Source organism: Ranitomeya variabilis, chromosome 3 (genome assembly GCF_051348905.1).
Source record: "Ranitomeya variabilis isolate aRanVar5 chromosome 3, aRanVar5.hap1, whole genome shotgun sequence".
NCBI lineage: Eukaryota > Metazoa > Chordata > Amphibia > Anura > Dendrobatidae > Ranitomeya > Ranitomeya variabilis.
In genome coordinates this window covers 376,514,228-376,530,764 of record NC_135234.1, presented here as the reverse complement: position 1 = coordinate 376,530,764, position 16,537 = coordinate 376,514,228, and the positions used below count along the sequence as shown (strand labels likewise).

The 16,537-nt window shown below is 48.1% G+C and overlaps 47 pseudogenes; all 47 read left to right on the top strand.

Annotated features, from left to right (window-relative positions):
- The first annotated feature begins 35 nt into the window (after positions 1-35).
- LOC143762176 (U2 spliceosomal RNA) lies at positions 36-211 on the top strand (annotated as a pseudogene).
- Positions 212-388: 177 nt separating this feature from the next.
- Positions 389-564, top strand: LOC143761602 (U2 spliceosomal RNA; annotated as a pseudogene).
- A 177-nt stretch (positions 565-741) lies between these two features.
- On the top strand, positions 742-918 carry LOC143762287 (U2 spliceosomal RNA; annotated as a pseudogene).
- Positions 919-1,094: 176 nt separating this feature from the next.
- Positions 1,095-1,274, top strand: LOC143760725 (U2 spliceosomal RNA; annotated as a pseudogene).
- Positions 1,275-1,447: 173 nt separating this feature from the next.
- Positions 1,448-1,626, top strand: LOC143762702 (U2 spliceosomal RNA; annotated as a pseudogene).
- A 174-nt stretch (positions 1,627-1,800) lies between these two features.
- Positions 1,801-1,976, top strand: LOC143760226 (U2 spliceosomal RNA; annotated as a pseudogene).
- Positions 1,977-2,153: 177 nt separating this feature from the next.
- Positions 2,154-2,331, top strand: LOC143760528 (U2 spliceosomal RNA; annotated as a pseudogene).
- Positions 2,332-2,506: 175 nt separating this feature from the next.
- Positions 2,507-2,682, top strand: LOC143762394 (U2 spliceosomal RNA; annotated as a pseudogene).
- A 177-nt stretch (positions 2,683-2,859) lies between these two features.
- Positions 2,860-3,035, top strand: LOC143759935 (U2 spliceosomal RNA; annotated as a pseudogene).
- A 177-nt stretch (positions 3,036-3,212) lies between these two features.
- On the top strand, positions 3,213-3,388 carry LOC143761234 (U2 spliceosomal RNA; annotated as a pseudogene).
- Positions 3,389-3,565: 177 nt separating this feature from the next.
- Positions 3,566-3,741, top strand: LOC143762681 (U2 spliceosomal RNA; annotated as a pseudogene).
- Positions 3,742-3,918: 177 nt separating this feature from the next.
- Positions 3,919-4,094, top strand: LOC143761915 (U2 spliceosomal RNA; annotated as a pseudogene).
- Positions 4,095-4,271: 177 nt separating this feature from the next.
- On the top strand, positions 4,272-4,447 carry LOC143761731 (U2 spliceosomal RNA; annotated as a pseudogene).
- A 177-nt stretch (positions 4,448-4,624) lies between these two features.
- Positions 4,625-4,800, top strand: LOC143760367 (U2 spliceosomal RNA; annotated as a pseudogene).
- A 177-nt stretch (positions 4,801-4,977) lies between these two features.
- LOC143818937 (U2 spliceosomal RNA) lies at positions 4,978-5,153 on the top strand (annotated as a pseudogene).
- Positions 5,154-5,330: 177 nt separating this feature from the next.
- LOC143762034 (U2 spliceosomal RNA) lies at positions 5,331-5,506 on the top strand (annotated as a pseudogene).
- Positions 5,507-5,683: 177 nt separating this feature from the next.
- Positions 5,684-5,859, top strand: LOC143760366 (U2 spliceosomal RNA; annotated as a pseudogene).
- A 177-nt stretch (positions 5,860-6,036) lies between these two features.
- Positions 6,037-6,212, top strand: LOC143818936 (U2 spliceosomal RNA; annotated as a pseudogene).
- A 177-nt stretch (positions 6,213-6,389) lies between these two features.
- On the top strand, positions 6,390-6,565 carry LOC143763130 (U2 spliceosomal RNA; annotated as a pseudogene).
- A 177-nt stretch (positions 6,566-6,742) lies between these two features.
- On the top strand, positions 6,743-6,918 carry LOC143761968 (U2 spliceosomal RNA; annotated as a pseudogene).
- Positions 6,919-7,095: 177 nt separating this feature from the next.
- Positions 7,096-7,271, top strand: LOC143818759 (U2 spliceosomal RNA; annotated as a pseudogene).
- A 177-nt stretch (positions 7,272-7,448) lies between these two features.
- Positions 7,449-7,624, top strand: LOC143762670 (U2 spliceosomal RNA; annotated as a pseudogene).
- A 177-nt stretch (positions 7,625-7,801) lies between these two features.
- Positions 7,802-7,977, top strand: LOC143761914 (U2 spliceosomal RNA; annotated as a pseudogene).
- A 177-nt stretch (positions 7,978-8,154) lies between these two features.
- Positions 8,155-8,330, top strand: LOC143762175 (U2 spliceosomal RNA; annotated as a pseudogene).
- A 177-nt stretch (positions 8,331-8,507) lies between these two features.
- Positions 8,508-8,683, top strand: LOC143760274 (U2 spliceosomal RNA; annotated as a pseudogene).
- Positions 8,684-8,860: 177 nt separating this feature from the next.
- LOC143818935 (U2 spliceosomal RNA) lies at positions 8,861-9,036 on the top strand (annotated as a pseudogene).
- A 177-nt stretch (positions 9,037-9,213) lies between these two features.
- Positions 9,214-9,389, top strand: LOC143762033 (U2 spliceosomal RNA; annotated as a pseudogene).
- A 177-nt stretch (positions 9,390-9,566) lies between these two features.
- Positions 9,567-9,742, top strand: LOC143760365 (U2 spliceosomal RNA; annotated as a pseudogene).
- Positions 9,743-9,919: 177 nt separating this feature from the next.
- Positions 9,920-10,095, top strand: LOC143818934 (U2 spliceosomal RNA; annotated as a pseudogene).
- A 177-nt stretch (positions 10,096-10,272) lies between these two features.
- LOC143763129 (U2 spliceosomal RNA) lies at positions 10,273-10,448 on the top strand (annotated as a pseudogene).
- A 177-nt stretch (positions 10,449-10,625) lies between these two features.
- On the top strand, positions 10,626-10,801 carry LOC143761957 (U2 spliceosomal RNA; annotated as a pseudogene).
- A 177-nt stretch (positions 10,802-10,978) lies between these two features.
- On the top strand, positions 10,979-11,156 carry LOC143818959 (U2 spliceosomal RNA; annotated as a pseudogene).
- Positions 11,157-11,331: 175 nt separating this feature from the next.
- Positions 11,332-11,507, top strand: LOC143762348 (U2 spliceosomal RNA; annotated as a pseudogene).
- A 177-nt stretch (positions 11,508-11,684) lies between these two features.
- On the top strand, positions 11,685-11,860 carry LOC143761913 (U2 spliceosomal RNA; annotated as a pseudogene).
- A 177-nt stretch (positions 11,861-12,037) lies between these two features.
- On the top strand, positions 12,038-12,213 carry LOC143762172 (U2 spliceosomal RNA; annotated as a pseudogene).
- Positions 12,214-12,390: 177 nt separating this feature from the next.
- Positions 12,391-12,566, top strand: LOC143761601 (U2 spliceosomal RNA; annotated as a pseudogene).
- Positions 12,567-12,743: 177 nt separating this feature from the next.
- Positions 12,744-12,920, top strand: LOC143762191 (U2 spliceosomal RNA; annotated as a pseudogene).
- A 176-nt stretch (positions 12,921-13,096) lies between these two features.
- Positions 13,097-13,272, top strand: LOC143760074 (U2 spliceosomal RNA; annotated as a pseudogene).
- Positions 13,273-13,449: 177 nt separating this feature from the next.
- On the top strand, positions 13,450-13,625 carry LOC143761945 (U2 spliceosomal RNA; annotated as a pseudogene).
- Positions 13,626-13,802: 177 nt separating this feature from the next.
- On the top strand, positions 13,803-13,978 carry LOC143818758 (U2 spliceosomal RNA; annotated as a pseudogene).
- A 177-nt stretch (positions 13,979-14,155) lies between these two features.
- Positions 14,156-14,331, top strand: LOC143761200 (U2 spliceosomal RNA; annotated as a pseudogene).
- Positions 14,332-14,508: 177 nt separating this feature from the next.
- Positions 14,509-14,684, top strand: LOC143763025 (U2 spliceosomal RNA; annotated as a pseudogene).
- Positions 14,685-14,861: 177 nt separating this feature from the next.
- On the top strand, positions 14,862-15,037 carry LOC143818757 (U2 spliceosomal RNA; annotated as a pseudogene).
- Positions 15,038-15,214: 177 nt separating this feature from the next.
- LOC143761199 (U2 spliceosomal RNA) lies at positions 15,215-15,390 on the top strand (annotated as a pseudogene).
- Positions 15,391-15,567: 177 nt separating this feature from the next.
- On the top strand, positions 15,568-15,743 carry LOC143763014 (U2 spliceosomal RNA; annotated as a pseudogene).
- A 177-nt stretch (positions 15,744-15,920) lies between these two features.
- LOC143762032 (U2 spliceosomal RNA) lies at positions 15,921-16,096 on the top strand (annotated as a pseudogene).
- A 177-nt stretch (positions 16,097-16,273) lies between these two features.
- LOC143760364 (U2 spliceosomal RNA) lies at positions 16,274-16,449 on the top strand (annotated as a pseudogene).
- Positions 16,450-16,537: the final 88 nt, after the last annotated feature.

Genomic DNA, 16,537 nt, shown 5'->3' with positions numbered 1-16,537 from the left:
CTTGGTGCGGCCCAAATGGCAAACCATTTCTGATCATCGCTTCTCGGCCAAATGGCTCAAGATCAAGCGTAGAGTCTGTTCTTATCTGATACGTCCCCTATTTGGGGACCATATATTAAATGGATTTTTGGAATAGGGAGCTGGCAATGGAGCTTGCTTTGTCGCACGGAACCTTCACGTGCTGTCACAATGGGGATGGAGGGTGTGGTTATGCAGATTCGAAACGCGTTGTATACAGCTTGAACACACGCACACCGCAGAACTGTCATCTACAGAGCTTCCAAAGTTTCTGGAAAATGTCTTCCCTGCGGCAATCTTTTGCTATGTCTCCACAGTGGGTTTCGGTTGTAGGCCTTGGTGCGGCCCAAGTGGCAAACCATTTCTGATCATCGCTTCTCGGCCAAATGGCTCAAGATCAAGCGTAGAGTCTGTTCTTATCTGATACGTCCCCTATTTGGGGACCATATATTAAATGGATTTTTGGAATAGGGAGCTGGAAATGGAGCTTGCTTTGTCGCACGGAACCTTCACGTGCTGTCACAATGGGGATGGAGGGTGTGGTTATGCAGATTCAAAACGCGTTGTGCACAGCTTGAACACACGCACACCGCAGAACTGTCATCTACAGAGCTTCCAGAGTTTCTGGAAAATGTCTTCCCTGCGGCAATCTTTTGCTATGTCTCCACAGTGGGTTTCGGTTGTAGGCCTTGGTGCGGCCCAAGTGGCAAACCATTTCTGATCATCGCTTCTCGGCCAAATGGCTCAAGATCAAGCGTAGTGTCTGTTCTTATCTGATACGTACCCTATTTGGGGACCATATATTAAATAGATTTTTGGAATAGGGAACTGGAAATGGAGCTTGCTTTGTCGCACGGAACCTTCACTTGCTGTCACAATGGGGATGGAGGGTGTGGTTATGCAGATTCAAAACGCGTTGTGCACAGCTTGAACACACGCACACCGCAGAACTGTCATCTACAGAACTTCCAGAGTTTCTGGAAAATGTCTTCCCTGCGGCAATCTTTTGCTATGTCTCCACAGTGGGTTTCGGTTGTAGGCCTTGGTGCGGCCCAAGTGGCACACCATTTCTGATCATCGCTTCTCGGCCAAATGGCTCAAGATCAAGCGTAGTGTCTGTTCTTATCTGATACGTCCCCTATTTGGGGACCATATATTAAATGGATTTTTGGAATAGGTAGCTGGAAATGGAGCTTGCTTTGTCGCACGGAACCTTCACGTGCTGTCACAATGGGGATGGAGGGTGTGGTTATGCAGATTCAAAACGCGTTGTGCACAGCTTGAACACACGCACACCGCAGAACTGTCATCTACAGAGCTTCCAGAGTTTCTGGAAAATGTCTTCCCTGCGGCAATCTTTTGCTATGTCTCCACAGTGGGTTTCAGTTGTAGGCCTTGGGGCGGCCCAAGTGGCAAACCATTTCTGATCATCGCTTCTCGGCCAAATGGCTCAAGATCAAGCGTAGTGTCTGTTCTTCTCGGATACGTCCCCTATTTGGGGACCATATATTAAATGGATTTTTGGAATAGGGAGCTGGAAATGGAGCTTGCTTTGTCACACGGAACCTTCACGTGCTGTCACAATGGGGATGGAGGGTGTGATTATGCAGATTCAAAACGCGTTGTGCACAGCTTGAACACACGCACACCGCAGAACTGTCATCGACAAAGCTTCCAGAGTTTCTGGAAAATGTCTTCCCTGCGGCAATCTTTTGCTATGTCTCCACAGTGGGTTTCGGTTGTAGGCCTTGGTGCGGCCCAAGTGGCAAACCATTTCTGATCATCGTTTCTCGGCCAAATGGCTCAAGATCAAGCGTAGTGTCTGTTCTTATCTGATACGTCCCCTATTTGGGGACCATATATTAAATAGATTTTTGGAATAGGGAGCTGGAAATGGAGCTTGCTTTGTCGCACAGAACCTTCACGTGCTGTCACAATGAGGATGGAGGGTGTGGTTATGCAGATTCAAAATGCGTTGTGCACAGCTTGAACACACGCACACCGCAGAACTGTCATCTACAGAGCTTCCAGGGTTTCTGGAAAATGTCTTCCCTGCGGCAATCTTTTGCTATGTCTCCACAGTGGGTTACGGTTGTAGGCCTTGGTGAGGCCTAAGTGGCAAACCATTTCTGATCATCGCTTCTCTGCCAAATGGCTCAAGATCAAGCGTAGTGTCTGTTCTTATCTGATACGTCCCCTATTTGGGGACCATATATTAAATGGATTTTTGGAAAACGGAGCTGGAAATGGAGCTTGCTTCGTCGGACGGAACCTTCACATGCTGTCACAATGGGGATGGAGGGTGTGGTTATGCAGATTCAAAACGCGTTGTGCACAGCTTGAACACACGCACACCGCAGAACTGTCATCGACAGAGCTTCCAGAGTTTCTGGAAAATGTCTTCCCTGCGGCAATCTTTTGCTATGTCTCCACAGTGGGTTTCGGTTGTAGGCCTTGGTGCGGCCCAAGTGGCAAACCATTTCTGATCATCGCTTCTTGGCCAAATGGCTCAAGATCAAGCGTAGTGTCTGCTCTTATCTGATATGTCCCCTATTTGGGGACCATATATTAAATAGATTTTTGGAATAGGGAGTTGGAAATGGAGCTTGCTTTGTCGCACGGAACCTTCACGTGCTGTCACAATGGGGATGGAGGGTGTGGTTATGCAGATTCAAAACACGTTGTGCACAGCTTGAACACACGCACACCGCAGAACTATCATCTACAGAACTTCCAGAGTTTCTGGAAAATGTCTTCCCTGCGGCAATCTTTTGCTATGTCTCCACAGTGGGTTTCGGTTGTAGGCCTTGGTGTGGACCAAGTGGCAAACCATTTCTGATCATCGCTTCTCGGCCAAATGGCTCAAGATCAAGTGTAGTGTCTGTTCTTATCTGATACGTCCCCTATTTGGGGACCATATATTAAATAGATTTTTGGAATAGGGAGCTGGAAATGGAGCTTGCTTTGTCGCACGGAACCTTCATGTGCTGTCACAATGGGGATGGAGGGTGTGGTTATGCAGATTCAAAACGCGTTGTGCACAGCTTGAACACACGCACACCGCAGAACTGTCATCTACAGAGCTTCCAGAGTTTCTGGAAAATGTCTTCCCTGCGGCAATCTTTTGCTATGTCTCCACAGTGGGTTTCGGTTGTAGGCCTTGGTGTGGCCCAAGTGACAAACCATTTCTGATCATCGCTTCTCGGCCAAATGGCACAAGATCAAGCGTAGTGTCTGTTCTTATCTGATACGTCCCCTATTTGGGGACCATATATTAAATGGATTTTTGGAATAGGGAGCTGGAAATGGAGCTTGCTTCGTCGCACGGAACCTTCACGTGCTGTCACAATGGGGATGGAGGGTGTGGTTATGCAGATTCAAAACGCGTTGTGCACAGCTTGAACACACGCACACCACAGAACTGTCATCGACAGAGCTTCCAGAGTTTCTGGAAAATGTCTTCCCTGCGGCAATCTTTTGCTATGTCTCCACAGTGGGTTTCGGTTGTAGGCCTTGGTGCGGCCCAAGTGGCAAACCATTTCTGATCATCGCTTCTCGGCCAAATGGCTCAAGATCAAGCGTAGTGTCTGTTCTTATCTGATACGTCCCCTATTTGGGGACCATATATTAAATGGATTTTTGGAATAGGGAGCTGGAAATGGAGCTTGCTTTGTCACACTGAACCTTCACGTGCTGTCACAATGGGGATGGAGGGTGTGGTTATGCAGATTCGAAACGCTTTGTGCACAGCTTGAACACACGCACACCGCAGAACTGTCATCTACAGAGCTTCCAGAGTTTCTGGAAAATGTCTTCCCTGCGGCAATCTTTTGCTAAGTCTCCACAGTGGGTTTCGGTTGTAGGCCTTGGTGCGGCCCAAGTGGCAAACCATTTCTGATCATCGCTTCTCGGCCAAATGGCTCAAGATCAAGCGTAGAGTCTGTTCTTATCTGATACGTCCCCTATTTGGGGACCATATATTAAATGGATTTTTGGAATAGGATGCTGGAAATGGAGCTTGCTTTGTCGCACGGAACCTTCACGTGCTGTCACAATGGGGATGGAGGGTGTGGTTATGCAGATTCAAAACGCGTTGTGCACAGCTTGAACACACGCACACCGCAGAACTGTCATCTACAGAGCTTCCAGAGTTTCTGGAAAATGTCTTCCCTGCGGCAATCTTTTGCTATGTCTCCACAGTGGGTTTCGGTTGTAGGCCTTGGTGCGGCCCAAATGGCAAACCATTTCTGATCATCGCTTCTCGGCCAAATGGCTCAAGATCAAGCGTAGAGTCTGTTCTTATCTGATACGTCCCCTATTTGGGGACCATATATTAAATGGATTTTTGGAATAGGGAGCTGGCAATGGAGCTTGCTTTGTCGCACAGAACCTTCACGTGCTGTCACAATGGGGATGGAGGGTGTGGTTATGCAGATTCAAAACGCGTTGTGCACAGCTTGAACACATGCACACCGCAGAACTGTCATCTACAGAGCTTCCAGAGTTTCTGGAAAATGTCTTCCCTGCGGCAATCTTTTGCTATGTCTCCACAGTGGGTTTCGGTTGTAGGCCTTGGTGCGGCCCAATTGGCAAACCATTTCTGATCATCGCTTCTCGGCCAAATGGCTCAAGATCAAGCGTAGTGTCTGTTCTTATCTGATACGTCCCCTATTTGGGGACCATATATTAAATAGATTTTTGGAATAGGGAGTTGGAAATGGAGCTTGCTTTGTCGCACGGAACCTTCACGTGCTGTCACAATGGGGATGGAGGGTGTGGTTATGCAGATTCAAAACGCGTTGTGCACAGCTTGAACACACGCACACCGCAGAACTATCATCTACAGAACTTCCAGAGTTTCTGGAAAATGTCTTCCCTGCGGCAATCTTTTGCTATGTCTCCACAGTGGGTTTCGGTTGTAGGCCTTGGTGCGGCCCAAGTGGCAAACCATTTCTGATCATCGCTTCTCGGCCAAATGGCTCAAGATCAAGCGTAGTGTCTGTTCTTATCTGATACGTCCCCTATTTGGGGACCATATATTAAATAGATTTTTGGAATAGGGAGCTGGAAATGGAGCTTGCTTTGTCGCACGGAACCTTCATGTGCTGTCACAATGGGGATGGAGGGTGTGGTTATGCAGATTCAAAACGCGTTGTGCACAGCTTGAACACACGCACACCGCAGAACTGTCATCGACAGAGCTTCCAGAGTTTCTGGAAAATGTCTTCCCTGCGGCAATCTTTTGCTATGTCTCCACAGTGGGTTTCGGTTGTAGGCCTTGGTGCGGCCCAAGTGGCAAACCATTTCTGATCATCGCTTCTTGGCCAAATGGCTCAAGATCAAGCGTAGTGTCTGCTCTTATCTGATATGTCCCCTATTTGGGGACCATATATTAAATAGATTTTTGGAATAGGGAGCTGGAAATGGAGCTTGCTTTGTCGCACGGAACCTTCACGTGCTGTCACAATGGGGATGGAGGGTGTGGTTATGCAGATTCAAAACGCGTTGTGCACAGCTTGAACACACGCACACCGCAGAACTATCATCTACAGAACTTCCAGAGTTTCTGGAAAATGTCTTCCCTGCGGCAATCTTTTGCTATGTCTCCACAGTGGGTTTCGGTTGTAGGCCTTGGTGCGGCCCAAGTGGCAAACCATTTCTGATCATCGCTTCTCGGCCAAATGGCTCAAGATCAAGCGTAGTGTCTGTTCTTATCTGATACGTCCCCTATTTGGGGACCATATATTAAATAGATTTTTGGAATAGGGAGTTGGAAATGGAGCTTGCTTTGTCGCACGGAACCTTCACGTGCTGTCACAATGGGGATGGAGGGTGTGGTTATGCAGATTCAAAACGCGTTGTGCACAGCTTGAACACACGCACACCGCAGAACTATCATCTACAGAACTTCCAGAGTTTCTGGAAAATGTCTTCCCTGCGGCAATCTTTTGCTATGTCTCCACAGTGGGTTTCGGTTGTAGGCCTTGGTGCGGCCCAAGTGGCAAACCATTTCTGATCATCGCTTCTCGGCCAAATGGCTCAAGATCAAGCGTAGTGTCTGTTCTTATCTGATACGTCCCCTATTTGGGGACCATATATTAAATAGATTTTTGGAATAGGGAGCTGGAAATGGAGCTTGCTTTGTCGCACGGAACCTTCATGTGCTGTCACAATGGGGATGGAGGGTGTGGTTATGCAGATTCAAAACGCGTTGTGCACAGCTTGAACACACGCACACCGCAGAACTGTCATCGACAGAGCTTCCAGAGTTTCTGGAAAATGTCTTCCCTGCAGCAATCTTTTGCTATGTCTCCACAGTGGGTTTCGGTTTTAGGCCTTGGTGCGGCCCAAGTGGCAACCCATTTCTGATCATCGCTTCTCGGCCAAATGGCTCAAGTTTAAGCGTAGTGTCTGTTCTTATCTGATACGTCCCCTATTTGGGGACCATATATTAAATGGATTTTTGGAATAGGGAGCTGGAAATGGAGCTTGCTTTGTCACACGGAACCTTCACGTGCTGTCACAATGGGGATGGAGGGTGTGGTTATGCAGATTCAAAACGCGTTGTGCACAGCTTGAACACACGCACACCGCAGAACTGTCATCTACAGAGCTTCCAGAGTTTTTGGAAAATGTCTTCCCTGCGGCAATCTTTTGCTATGTCTCCACAGTGGGTTTCGGTTGTAGGCCTTGGTGCGGCCCAAGTGGCAAACCATTTCTGATCATCGCTTCTCGGCCAAATGGCTCAAGATCAAGTGTAGTGTCTGTTCTTATCTGATACGTCCCCTATTTGGGGACCATATATTAAATAGATTTTTGGAATAGGGAGCTGGAAATGGAGCTTGCTTTGTCGCACGGAACCTTCACGTGCTGTCACAATGGGGATGGAGGGTGTGGTTATGCAGATTCAAAACGCGTTGTGCACAGCTTGAACACACGCACACCGCAGAACTGTCATCTACAGAGCTTCCAGAGTTTCTGGAAAATGTCTTCCCTGCGGCAATCTTTTGCTATGTCTCCACAGTGGGTTTCGGTTGTAGGCCTTGGTGTGGCCCAAGTGGCAAACCATTTCTGATCATCGCTTCTCGGCCAAATGGCTCAAGATCAAGCGTAGTGTCTGTTCTTATCTGATACGTCCCCTATTTGGGGACCATATATTAAATGGATTTTTGGAATAGGGAGCTGGAAATGGAGCTTGCTTCGTCGCACGGAACCTTCACGTGCTGTCACAATGGGGATGGAGGGTGTGGTTATGCAGATTCAAAACGCGTTGTGCACAGCTTGAACACACGCACACCACAGAACTGTCATCGACAGAGCTTCCAGAGTTTCTGGAAAATGTCTTCCCTGCGGCAATCTTTTGCTATGTCTCCACAGTGGGTTTCGGTTGTAGGCCTTGGTGCGGCCCAAGTGGCAAACCATTTCTGATCATCGCTTCTCGGCCAAATGGCTCAAGATCAAGCGTAGTGTCTGTTCTTATCTGATACGTCCCCTATTTGGGGACCATATATTAAATGGATTTTTGGAATAGGGAGCTGGAAATGGAGCTTGCTTTGTCACACTGAACCTTCACGTGCTGTCACAATGGGGATGGAGGGTGTGGTTATGCAGATTCGAAACGCTTTGTGCACAGCTTGAACACACGCACACCGCAGAACTGTCATCTACAGAGCTTCCAGAGTTTCTGGAAAATGTCTTCCCTGCGGCAATCTTTTGCTAAGTCTCCACAGTGGGTTTCGGTTGTAGGCCTTGGTGCGGCCCAAGTGGCAAACCATTTCTGATCATCGCTTCTCGGCCAAATGGCTCAAGATCAAGCGTAGAGTCTGTTCTTATCTGATACGTCCCCTATTTGGGGACCATATATTAAATGGATTTTTGGAATAGGATGCTGGAAATGGAGCTTGCTTTGTCGCACGGAACCTTCACGTGCTGTCACAATGGGGATGGAGGGTGTGGTTATGCAGATTCAAAACGCGTTGTGCACAGCTTGAACACACGCACACCGCAGAACTGTCATCTACAGAGCTTCCAGAGTTTCTGGAAAATGTCTTCCCTGCGGCAATCTTTTGCTATGTCTCCACAGTGGGTTTCGGTTGTAGGCCTTGGTGCGGCCCAAATGGCAAACCATTTCTGATCATCGCTTCTCGGCCAAATGGCTCAAGATCAAGCGTAGAGTCTGTTCTTATCTGATACGTCCCCTATTTGGGGACCATATATTAAATGGATTTTTGGAATAGGGAGCTGGCAATGGAGCTTGCTTTGTCGCACGGAACCTTCACGTGCTGTCACAATGGGGATGGAGGGTGTGGTTATGCAGATTCAAAACGCGTTGTGCACAGCTTGAACACATGCACACCGCAGAACTGTCATCTACAGAGCTTCCAGAGTTTCTGGAAAATGTCTTCCCTGCGGCAATCTTTTGCTATGTCTCCACAGTGGGTTTCGGTTGTAGGCCTTGGTGCGGCCCAATTGGCAAACCATTTCTGATCATCGCTTCTCGGCCAAATGGCTCAAGATCAAGCGTAGTGTCTGTTCTTATCTGATACGTCCCCTATTTGGGGACCATATATTAAATAGATTTTTGGAATAGGGAGTTGGAAATGGAGCTTGCTTTGTCGCACGGAACCTTCACGTGCTGTCACAATGGGGATGGAGGGTGTGGTTATGCAGATTCAAAACGTGTTGTGCACAGCTTGAACACACGCACACCGCAGAACTATCATCTACAGAACTTCCAGAGTTTCTGGAAAATGTCTTCCCTGCGGCAATCTTTTGCTATGTCTCCACAGTGGGTTTCGGTTGTAGGCCTTGGTGCGGCCCAAGTGGCAAACCATTTCTGATCATCGCTTCTCGGCCAAATGGCTCAAGATCAAGCGTAGTGTCTGTTCTTATCTGATACGTCCCCTATTTGGGGACCATATATTAAATAGATTTTTGGAATAGGGAGCTGGAAATGGAGCTTGCTTTGTCGCACGGAACCTTCATGTGCTGTCACAATGGGGATGGAGGGTGTGGTTATGCAGATTCAAAACGCGTTGTGCACAGCTTGAACACACGCACACCGCAGAACTGTCATCGACAGAGCTTCCAGAGTTTCTGGAAAATGTCTTCCCTGCGGCAATCTTTTGCTATGTCTCCACAGTGGGTTTCGGTTGTAGGCCTTGGTGCGGCCCAAGTGGCAAACCATTTCTGATCATCGCTTCTTGGCCAAATGGCTCAAGATCAAGCGTAGTGTCTGCTCTTATCTGATATGTCCCCTATTTGGGGACCATATATTAAATAGATTTTTGGAATAGGGAGCTGGAAATGGAGCTTGCTTTGTCGCACGGAACCTTCACGTGCTGTCACAATGGGGATGGAGGGTGTGGTTATGCAGATTCAAAACGCGTTGTGCACAGCTTGAACACACGCACACCGCAGAACTATCATTTACAGAACTTCCAGAGTTTCTGGAAAATGTCTTCCCTGCGGCAATCTTTTGCTATGTCTCCACAGTGGGTTTCGGTTGTAGGCCTTGGTGCGGCCCAAGTGGCAAACCATTTCTGATCATCGCTTCTCGGCCAAATGGCTCAAGATCAAGCGTAGTGTCTGTTCTTATCTGATACGTCCCCTATTTGGGGACCATATATTAAATAGATTTTTGGAATAGGGAGTTGGAAATGGAGCTTGCTTTGTCGCACGGAACCTTCACGTGCTGTCACAATGGGGATGGAGGGTGTGGTTATGCAGATTCAAAACGCGTTGTGCACAGCTTGAACACACGCACACCGCAGAACTATCATCTACAGAACTTCCAGAGTTTCTGGAAAATGTCTTCCCTGCGGCAATCTTTTGCTATGTCTCCACAGTGGGTTTCGGTTGTAGGCCTTGGTGCGGCCCAAGTGGCAAACCATTTCTGATCATCGCTTCTCGGCCAAATGGCTCAAGATCAAGCGTAGTGTCTGTTCTTATCTGATACGTCCCCTATTTGGGGACCATATATTAAATAGATTTTTGGAATAGGGAGCTGGAAATGGAGCTTGCTTTGTCGCACGGAACCTTCATGTGCTGTCACAATGGGGATGGAGGGTGTGGTTATGCAGATTCAAAACGCGTTGTGCACAGCTTGAACACACGCACACCGCAGAACTGTCATCGACAGAGCTTCCAGAGTTTCTGGAAAATGTCTTCCCTGCAGCAATCTTTTGCTATGTCTCCACAGTGGGTTTCGGTTTTAGGCCTTGGTGCGGCCCAAGTGGCAACCCATTTCTGATCATCGCTTCTCGGCCAAATGGCTCAAGTTTAAGCGTAGTGTCTGTTCTTATCTGATACGTCCCCTATTTGGGGACCATATATTAAATGGATTTTTGGAATAGGGAGCTGGAAATGGAGCTTGCTTTGTCACACGGAACCTTCACGTGCTGTCACAATGGGGATGGAGGGTGTGGTTATGCAGATTCAAAACGCGTTGTGCACAGCTTGAACACACGCACACCGCAGAACTGTCATCTACAGAGCTTCCAGAGTTTTTGGAAAATGTCTTCCCTGCGGCAATCTTTTGCTATGTCTCCACAGTGGGTTTCGGTTGTAGGCCTTGGTGCGGCCCAAGTGGCAAACCATTTCTGATCATCGCTTCTCGGCCAAATGGCTCAAGATCAAGTGTAGTGTCTGTTCTTATCTGATACGTCCCCTATTTGGGGACCATATATTAAATAGATTTTTGGAATAGGGAGCTGGAAATGGAGCTTGCTTTGTCGCACGGAACCTTCACGTGCTGTCACAATGGGGATGGAGGGTGTGGTTATGCAGATTCAAAACGCGTTGTGCACAGCTTGAACACACGCAAACCGCAGAACTGTCATCTACAGAGCTTCCAGAGTTTCTGGAAAATGTCTTCCCTGCGGCAATCTTTTGCTATGTCTCCACAGTGGGTTTCGGTTGTAGGCCTTGGTGTGGCCCAAGTGGCAAACCATTTCTGATCATCGCTTCTCGGCCAAATGGCTCAAGATCAAGCGTAGTGTCTGTTCTTATCTGATACGTCCCCTATTTGGGGACCATATATTAAATGGATTTTTGGAATAGGGAGCTGGAAATGGAGCTTGCTTTGTCGCACGGAACCTTCACGTGCTGTCACAATGGGGATGGAGAGTGTGGTTATGCAGATTCAAAACGCGTTGTGCACAGCTTGAACACACGCACACCACAGAACTGTCATCGACAGAGCTTCCAGAGTTTCTGGAAAATGTCTTCCCTGCGGCAATCTTTTGCTATGTCTCCACAGTGGGTTTCGGTTGTAGGCCTTGGTGCGGCCCAAGTGGCAAACCATTTCTGATCATCGCTTCTCGGCCAAATGGCTCAAGATCAAGCGTAGTGTCTGTTCTTATCTGATACGTCCCCTATTTGGGGACCATATAATAAATGGATTTTTGGAATAGGGAGCTAGAAATGGAGCTTGCTTTGTCACACGGAACCTTCACGTGCTGTCACAATGGGGATGGAGGGTGTGGTTATGCAGATTCGAAACGCGTTGTGCACAGCTTGAACACACGCACACCGCAGAACTGTCATCTACAGAGCTTCCAGAGTTTCTGGAAAATGTCTTCCCTGCGGCAATCTTTTGCTAAGTCTCCACAGTGGGTTTCGGTTGTAGGCCTTGGTGCGGCCCAAGTGGCAAACCATTTCTGATCATCGCTTCTCGGCCAAATGGCTCAAGATCAAGCGTAGAGTCTGTTCTTATCTGATACGTCCCCTATTTGGGGACCATATATTAAATGGATTTTTGGAATAGGATGCTGGAAATGGAGCTTGCTTTGTCGCACGGAACCTTCACGTGCTGTCACAATGGGGATGGAGGGTGTGGTTATGCAGATTCAAAACGCGTTGTGCACAGCTTGAACACACGCACACCGCAGAACTGTCATCTACAGAGCTTCCAGAGTTTCTGGAAAATGTCTTCCCTGCGGCAATCTTTTGCTATGTCTCCACAGTGGGTTTCGGTTGTAGGCCTTGGTGCGGCCCAAATGGCAAACCATTTCTGATCATCGCTTCTCGGCCAAATGGCTCAAGATCAAGCGTAGAGTCTGTTCTTATCTGATACGTCCCCTATTTGGGGACCATATATTAAATGGATTTTTGGAATAGGGAGCTGGCAATGGAGCTTGCTTTGTCGCACGGAACCTTCACGTGCTGTCACAATGGGGATGGAGGGTGTGGTTATGCAGATTCGAAACGCGTTGTATACAGCTTGAACACACGCACACCGCAGAACTGTCATCTACAGAGCTTCCAAAGTTTCTGGAAAATGTCTTCCCTGCGGCAATCTTTTGCTATGTCTCCACAGTGGGTTTCGGTTGTAGGCCTTGGTGCGGCCCAAGTGGCAAACCATTTCTGATCATCGCTTCTCGGCCAAATGGCTCAAGATCAAGCGTAGAGTCTGTTCTTATCTGATACGTCCCCTATTTGGGGACCATATATTAAATGGATTTTTGGAATAGGGAGCTGGAAATGGAGCTTGCTTTGTCGCACGGAACCTTCACGTGCTGTCACAATGGGGATGGAGGGTGTGGTTATGCAGATTCAAAACGCGTTGTGCACAGCTTGAACACACGCACACCGCAGAACTGTCATCTACAGAGCTTCCAGAGTTTCTGGAAAATGTCTTCCCTGCGGCAATCTTTTGCTATGTCTCCACAGTGGGTTTCGGTTGTAGGCCTTGGTGCGGCCCAAGTGGCAAACCATTTCTCATCATCGCTTCTCGGCCAAATGGCTCAAGATCAAGCGTAGTGTCTGTTCTTATCTGATACGTACCCTATTTGGGGACCATATATTAAATAGATTTTTGGAATAGGGAACTGGAAATGGAGCTTGCTTTGTCGCACGGAACCTTCACTTGCTGTCACAATGGGGATGGAGGGTGTGGTTATGCAGATTCAAAACGTGTTGTGCACAGCTTGAACACACGCACACCGCAGAACTGTCATCTACAGAACTTCCAGAGTTTCTGGAAAATGTCTTCCCTGCGGCAATCTTTTGCTATGTCTCCACAGTGGGTTTCGGTTGTAGGCCTTGGTGCGGCCCAAGTGGCACACCATTTCTGATCATCGCTTCTCGGCCAAATGGCTCAAGATCAAGCGTAGTGTCTGTTCTTATCTGATACGTCCCCTATTTGGGGACCATATATTAAATGGATTTTTGGAATAGGGAGCTGGAAATGGAGCTTGCTTTGTCGCACGGAACCTTCACGTGCTGTCACAATGGGGATGGAGGGTGTGGTTATGCAGATTCAAAACGCGTTGTGCACAGCTTGAACACACGCACACCGCAGAACTGTCATCTACAGAGCTTCCAGAGTTTCTGGAAAATGTCTTCCCTGCGGCAATCTTTTGCTATGTCTCCAGAGTGGGTTTCAGTTGTAGGCCTTGGGGCGGCCCAAGTGGCAAACCATTTCTGATCATCGCTTCTCGGCCAAATGGCTCAAGATCAAGTGTAGTGTCTGTTCTTATCTGATACGTCCCCTATTTGGGGACCATATATTAAATAGATTTTTGGAATAGGGAGCTGGAAATGGAGCTTGCTTTGTCGCACGGAACCTTCACGTGCTGTCACAATGGGGATGGAGGGTGTGGTTATGCAGATTCAAAACGCGTTGTGCACAGCTTGAACACACGCACACCGCAGAACTGTCATCTACAGAGCTTCCAGAGTTTCTGGAAAATGTCTTCCCTGCGGCAATCTTTTGCTATGTCTCCACAGTGGGTTTCGGTTGTAGGCCTTGGTGTGGCCCAAGTGGCAAACCATTTCTGATCATCGCTTCTCGGCCAAATGGCTCAAGATCAAGCGTAGTGTCTGTTCTTATCTGATACGTCCCCTATTTGGGGACCATATATTAAATGGATTTTTGGAATAGGGAGCTGGAAATGGAGCTTGCTTCGTCGCACGGAACCTTCACGTGCTGTCACAATGGGGATGGAGGGTGTGGTTATGCAGATTCAAAACGCGTTGTGCACAGCTTGAACACACGCACACCGCAGAACTGTCATCTACAGAGCTTCCAGAGTTTCTGGAAAATGTCTTCCCTGCGGCAATCTTTTGCTATGTCTCCACAGTGGGTTTCGGTTGTAGGCCTTGGTGCGGCCCAAGTGGCAAACCATTTCTGATCATCGCTTCTCGGCCAAATGGCTCAAGATCAAGCGTAGTGTCTGTTCTTATCTGATACGTCCCCTATTTGGGGACCATATATTAAATGGATTTTTGGAATAGGGAGCTGGAAATGGAGCTTGCTTTGTCACACGGAACCTTCACGTGCTGTCACAATGGGGATGGAGGGTGTGGTTATGCAGATTCAAAACGCGTTGTGCACAGCTTGAACACACGCACACCGCAGAACTATCATCTACAGAACTTCCAGAGTTTCTGGAAAATGTCTTCCCTGCGGCAATCTTTTGCTATGTCTCCACAGTGGGTTTCAGTTGTAGGCCTTGGTGCGGCCCAAGTGGCAAACCATTTCTGATCATCGCTTCTCGGCCAAATGGCTCAAGATCAAGCGTAGTGTCTGTTCTTATCTGATACGTCCCCTATTTGGGGACCATATATTAAATAGATTTTTGGAATAGGGAGCTGGAAATGGAGCTTGCTTTGTCGCACGGAACCTTCATGTGCTGTCACAATGGGGATGGAGGGTGTGGTTTTGCAGATTCAAAACGCGTTGTGCACAGCTTGAACACACGCACACCGCAGAACTGTCATCGACAGAGCTTCCAGAGTTTCTGGAAAATGTCTTCCCTGCGGCAATCTTTTGCTATGTCTCCACAGTGGGTTTCGGTTGTAGGCCTTGGTGTGGCCCAAGTGGCAAACCATTTCTGATCATCGCTTCTCGGCCAAATGGCTCAAGATCAAGCGTAGTGTCTGTTCTTATCTGATACGTCCCCTATTTGGGGACCATATATTAAATGGATTTTTGGAATAGGGAGCTGGAAATGGAGCTTGCTTCGTCGCACGGAACCTTCACGTGCTGTCACAATGGGGATGGAGGGTGTGGTTATGCAGATTCAAAACGCGTTGTGCACAGCTTGAACACACGCACACCGCAGAACTGTCATCTACAGAGCTTCCAGAGTTTCTGGAAAATGTCTTCCCTGCGGCAATCTTTTGCTATGTCTCCACAGTGGGTTTCGGTTGTAGGCCTTGGTGCGGCCCAAGTGGCAAACCATTTCTGATCATCGCTTCTCGGCCAAATGGCTCAAGATCAAGCGTAGTGTCTGTTCTTATCTGATACGTCCCCTATTTGGGGACCATATATTAAATGGATTTTTGGAATAGGGAGCTGGAAATGGAGCTTGCTTTGTCACACGGAACCTTCACGTGCTGTCACAATGGGGATGGAGGGTGTGGTTATGCAGATTCAAAACGCGTTGTGCACAGCTTGAACACACGCACACCGCAGAACTATCATCTACAGAACTTCCAGAGTTTCTGGAAAATGTCTTCCCTGCGGCAATCTTTTGCTATGTCTCCACAGTGGGTTTCGGTTGTAGGCCTTGGTGCGGCCCAAGTGGCAAACCATTTCTGATCATCGCTTCTCGGCCAAATGGCTCAAGATCAAGCGTAGTGTCTGTTCTTATCTGATACGTCCCCTATTTGGGGACCATATATTAAATAGATTTTTGGAATAGGGAGCTGGAAATGGAGCTTGCTTTGTCGCACGGAACCTTCATGTGCTGTCACAATGGGGATGGAGGGTGTGGTTTTGCAGATTCAAAACGCGTTGTGCACAGCTTGAACACACGCACACCGCAGAACTGTCATCGACAGAGCTTCCAGAGTTTCTGGAAAATGTCTTCCCTGCGGCAATCTTTTGCTATGTCTCCACAGTGGGTTTCGGTTGTAGGCCTTGGTGCGGCCCAAGTGGCAAACCATTTCTGATCATCGCTTCTTGGCCAAATGGCTCAAGATCAAGCGTAGTGTCTGCTCTTATCTGATATGTCCCCTATTTGGGGACCATATATTAAATAGATTTTTGGAATAGGGAGCTGGAAATGGAGCTTGCTTTGTCGCACGGAACCTTCACGTGCTGTCACAATGGGGATGGAGGGTGTGGTTATGCAGATTCAAAACGCGTTGTGCACAGCTTGAACACACGCACACCGCAGAACTATCATCTACAGAACTTCCAGAGTTTCTGGAAAATGTCTTCCCTGCGGCAATCTTTTGCTATGTCTCCACAGTGGGTTTCGGTTGTAGGCCTTGGTGCGGCCCAAGTGGCAAACCATTTCTGATCATCGCTTCTCGGCCAAATGGCTCAAGATCAAGCGTAGTGTCTGTTCTTATCTGATACGTCCCCTATTTGGGGACCATATATTAAATAGATTTTTGGAATAGGGAGTTGGAAATGGAGCTTGCTTTGTCGCACGGAACCTTCACGTGCTGTCACAATGGGGATGGAGGGTGTGGTTATGCAGATTCAAAACGCGTTGTGCACAGCTTGAACACACGCACACCGCAGAACTATCATCTACAGAACTTCCAGAGTTTCTGGAAAATG